Raw genomic sequence first — 5,000 nt, 5'->3', positions numbered from 1 at the left:
CCGACCTCCACAAACCCCGGGTTACGACACTGCCCGGGTTTACGACACCGACCGGGTTACTTACGAGACCCTTTCTTTCTTCTGCGACCCCCCCCTCTCTCATCCGACCTCCTGACAACACAACACGTCCGCTTCACAAAGCCGTCCAAAGACCCAGCACAACAACAACGTGAACAGGAGGAAAAAAAAATAAGAGGAGAAAAAATATCCTCTCAGCCACCGCTATGAGGTGAAGGTAATTGCAAAAGCGCCCGAGGACAAATTTTGTGTCTATACACGCTGAAATGTAATGCACGGCGCTTCCATAATGGCTTACCTCTACAGAACGCCCAGAGACGAGAGACATTTCTGTTGAACAGTGCTGCTGTCCAGGGCTTGCATTACTGCTGAGCCACTGAGGACGGTAATGAGCTGCTTTACACACTGCACTCCCATACGCTACAGCATATAGCATTGAGGCTAATGTCACCATTTCCAACTCACCAAGTCTCGGCCAATTATTAGTTAAAGCTTTTCAAATGATGTGGTTCACATTTGTGTTCACTTAAGAGGTGAACCATTTCTGTAAATGTCTTGGTTGGGAAATGTAGCGTAAGCGTATGCCTCAAGATGGAAGGGAGGAGCAGGACGAGGAGAGGGGAAAGACACAGAGAAAAGGGGAACGTTTGCCCTCCATGCTCTGGTGCATGTGACATTACGATTTCAAATCACGTCTGACAAGGAGACTCCGTGACAGACCTTGCAGTGCCTGCAGTCGATCCCGAGGTTAAATGAATCTACAGGTGTCTTTTAGCTTCTAATTGGGTTGCTGTGTGACCACATGTGGATCGCTGACATGCCGCCATTTCCAAGAAAAATTTGTCCGAATCAACCAATGTCATCCAAACGCTCCCGAGGACATACGGCAGCATGCCGTTGGATAGGATAACACAGTGGGCCACACAGCACGCAGATTATACACGACAGTCCACAAGCGGCCTTTGACCTTCAACTGTGGCTAGCAATGACCTTCAATCCCTCATCGCATCTCAGAAGGAGTCAGGGGGCCGTTTGGAGCATTTTCTATCAATGCGTTCAATAAGGCTCCAGTGACAGCCCCCCTAGCAGGGAGAGCTAAAATTAACATGCCCAAAGGGGTTGGAGATTACTGACCATAATTACAGATTGATAATGGAGGTTAGCCTCACACTCCACAAGATACTGCACCTCATGCTGAGCCTCGAGACTGGCGCTGCAATTTTTCTTAGAAAGCGAGGAAGGTGAATAAATGTGGCAAGAATGAGGCATAAAGCGGTAAGAATTGCCTGATGAGGCCTAGGTAAAAAATTGCTGCCATAACTAGTATGTAATATATGTCTCCCCCATTCACACTCAGTGCCAAAGATAGACTAGCCCTTTACAGTGCACTAAAACAATTCCTGTGAGCTATCTGGGAAAAGACAAGCATATTGAAATGGTCTGCAAGCCAAGGAAAGGAAGGGAAAAATAACCAATATTTAGTGTGCATGAAGGGCCCCCAAAAGTTCAAATTCATTATCAGACTGAGGTGCAAATATAGCCTGTGTGGAAACATGCTCGGGATTAGCATTTAGTTGATTAACACAAGCCAGCAGGTCCTTGTGGTTTGGTTCCATTTCTATACTCTGTAGTGTGTTAATTAACCCCTGACATTAAATGAGCCAAACATTTTAATGAGTTCCATTATGAAGGCAACAAAAAAAACAGGCCGAACAGGTTGGTAAAGGGAAGTGGATTATTGCAGAGATGGAATAGTGGTTTTGTTAGCGGGCTGTCTTCAACAGTATGTACAGCCTAATTTCTCAAAAATAATACAACAAAGGTTTCATGACATTTAAAAATCCAAATGTGATCCCCAATTTGTGATATAAAGTAATGAAAATGGCCAATTTGTCTTTTATAAGACATTTAGGATTTGCTTACATTTCAAAGTGATCAAAAGAATTACAAAAACAGAAGTTTGAGAGTAGCATGCCCTCTGAGACCTCTGAATTGAACCCTCAGTGAAGAAAATATTTTTCGAATCAAAAATATTTTCTTTGAGCATTCTTTTTATAAATCCATTACGAACCATTACAAATTCATTAATTTCTCAAATATTCTCCAACCATTCTCAAATGCTTCTCAAATAATCTCTATACCATCTTCCATTGAGCAAAGCATTAGTATGATGTATAGTCTGGATTTCATGCGAATGTTTCATATCATTGAGTGATTCCGTCCACATGAAACGAGTAAACGTCTTATGGATTTTGATTCCTGAGGGACCCCGATAGGCTTGCATGTTGAATGGAGGTGGGTTTGAAAAAAGGAAAGAAAGAGAAAGGATCCTCTCTCAATTACACTCATTCACATAATGCACATCACACTAATCGTCTCCCGACCTTCGATTCTTTCGCTCTGAAAGGGATGGATGTTCCCACGAGTCGACAAAAAAAATCAGTTCTTTCACAGTGACGACGGGAATGATATGCTTAGCGAAGCACACACATACAGAGACTGCAATTAACAAGGAAAATTTAGATGCAAATTTCCATTGTTGTTGTTCTTATTATTTTGTACGCTTGTCATGAACTTGGGTGTCACAATCGATTTACGTCTATTATCAAATCATTAACTGTTTTGTGGTGACATGCTAAATGGGAAACACTCCATGAGGTCTGTTACACTTCGGGAAATGCCGAACTTCCATTACACACAGAGGCACATACTGAATGTCTCACAACAGAGCTAAGCTAAAAGTAAATCTTTTCTTTGTGCATGGGTGGCACTGTATTTAAATACAATATCAACTCATAGCACACACACATACACACATACACACACACACACACACACACACACACACACACACACACACACACACACACACACACACACACACACACACAACGCTATTATCCTCTATAAACACACCATTATACTAAACAAGGCCTATGAGCCAGACATCAAATGCCTTAAAATATAGCCCACTCACATCTGCACTGCATGTTAAAACCTTCTGCACAGCACGGCAGTCAAATACAGCAGCAGCCCTGCGTGAGCCATCTCACAGGTGGCTGCATTTTGTATGAAGAGCCAGTCATTATCTTTTTCACACACACACACACACACACGCACACACACACACATACACACACACAGATTTGCACACACACCCAGAAACATACAGTACATACACAGGCAGCAAACACATGCACATATATAAATAGAAGGAAAGACAGCGCAGAGAGAGACAGCAGGATAGACAGTCACGTACACACACACACACACACACACACACACACACACACACACACACACACACACACACACACCAAAGGCACAGAGCACACGTCAGAGCGAGAGCGAAAGAGACGCACACACACACACACAGACAGAAACACACACACACAGATCTACTCACAGAATGAATCAGACGTCACCGGGAGCTAATATGAAAGGATCGGCGTGGAAGCTAGCCGGCTCCGTGGTCCCTAGGCGGGAGAGGCTGGCGGATCCCGCAGATGAGGCGCGCAGAGGAGGAGGAGGAGGAGGAGGAGGAGGAGACGGGGGGAAGCGGAGGAAGAGCGAGTATCCACGGACCCCCGACGGAAGAGGAGGAGGGGTAGAGAGGATGGAGGAGGCGGCAGTAGAGGAGGGAGGTTAGCAACAACAAAAAAACAGGAGGAGGAAAACAGGAGGCAGGTTGTGGTGTGGAGAAAAGCGTAGTCGTATAGCACAGGGAGGAATCTGGCCTGGAAGTTGGAGAGACGTGGGAATGGATGTGGGATTTGTTTTTTTGTTTGTGACCGTGTGTGTGTGTATGTAGATGGGGAGTGTTATAGCAGAAGGTAGAAAAAAAGGCTCAAGAGGAATGCTGTTTTTATCTTTCTCTCTGCTTTTTTCCCTCTTTTTTTCTCTCCTGTGCAATTTTTTTATTAATTACTATTATTCTCCCTCACTGCTGCTTTGAAGGGGTAGAAACGATTTTTTTGCCCCCCTCCTCTGTGAAAGCAATGTCAGAATTTCCTGGGTTTGACCTCACGAAAGGGGGGGGATGAAAAAAGATGTTTCCCGTGGGGTGGCGAGGGAAAATTCTGTCGGAGAAGCAAAAATATCCCACTGTGATGAGATAACTAAATCCCTGTCCTCCACGGGGCGATGCGGAGCGAAGGATGGGAGGGAGGGAGGTAGGGAGGGAGGAAGAGAAGGAGGGAGGGAGAGAGGGATGGATGGAGCCAGAGACAAGTGAGAAGAGGAGAGGAGAGGAGGAGGAAGAGGAGAGGGAGGGAGGGATGGGGTCGAATTGGGCTGGGTTGGGGAGGTGAGCTAAGAAAAAATAATGATAGACCGCTCGCTATGAAAATAAAACGCCACAGTGCGAAGGAGAGTACATTTCGGGTTTTTTTTGTAGGCCTGGGCTGGGAAGGAACAAAATGAAAGGGGGTGTTGTAGGTGAGGAGGGGGAAGAGAGGAGAGACGGGTGTGGGGATAGAGGGAAGAACGAAAAAAGAGAAAAAATCTCCCCGTTCCTTCCCTTCTGTTCCTTTATCTGCTACAGTATCTCTCCCCTGTACTGTTCCCTCCGTTTTGTGCTGGCTGAAGGTCCTTCCTCTTTCCAGCTGTCTGGCAAGGCTCCTCTCCAAAAAAACGAAAAAAGGAAGAAAACTGAGGGGAAAAAACCACACACACACACACACAGATCTTCCTTTTTCGACGGAAAAGAAAAGGAGTGGAGGTGAGAGGTTTGGAGGGGTGGAGGAGGAGGAGGAAACCTCAACTCAATTAAAGTGGAGAGAGATAATAACCTCTATCTGTTGCACCAACCCCTCTCTGTCTCTCACTTCACTCTGTCTCTCTTGCTCTCTCTCTCTCTGTCTCCCCCCTTTTCAATGTGTCTTTCTATCGTTTTCTCTCAATCTTTCAAACAGCCTTAGCCACCCCCCTTCACTGACACATCTTTCTTCTTTTCTTCCTTCCTTCCTTTCTTTCTTTCTCTC

The 5,000-nt window shown here is 45.3% G+C and overlaps 1 protein-coding gene across 1 annotated transcript in view; it reads right to left on the bottom strand.

Annotated features, from left to right (window-relative positions):
• The window catches only part of LOC134435733 (glutamate receptor ionotropic, kainate 5-like), a 182,695-nt gene extending 179,198 nt beyond the window's left edge, over nt 1–3,497 (bottom strand). Inside the window, exon 1 of the mRNA XM_063184779.1 lies at nt 3,425–3,497. The gene's annotated coding sequence lies outside the window, so the exon portion shown is untranslated. The remainder of the gene's footprint in view (nt 1–3,424) is intronic.
• Nucleotides 3,498–5,000: the final 1,503 nt, after the last annotated feature.

The sequence above is a fragment of the Engraulis encrasicolus genome, chromosome 20 (genome assembly GCF_034702125.1).
Source record: "Engraulis encrasicolus isolate BLACKSEA-1 chromosome 20, IST_EnEncr_1.0, whole genome shotgun sequence".
NCBI lineage: Eukaryota > Metazoa > Chordata > Actinopteri > Clupeiformes > Engraulidae > Engraulis > Engraulis encrasicolus.
The sequence above is the reverse complement of the archived record's forward strand: the minus strand, read 5'-3'. Positions and strand labels throughout refer to the sequence as shown.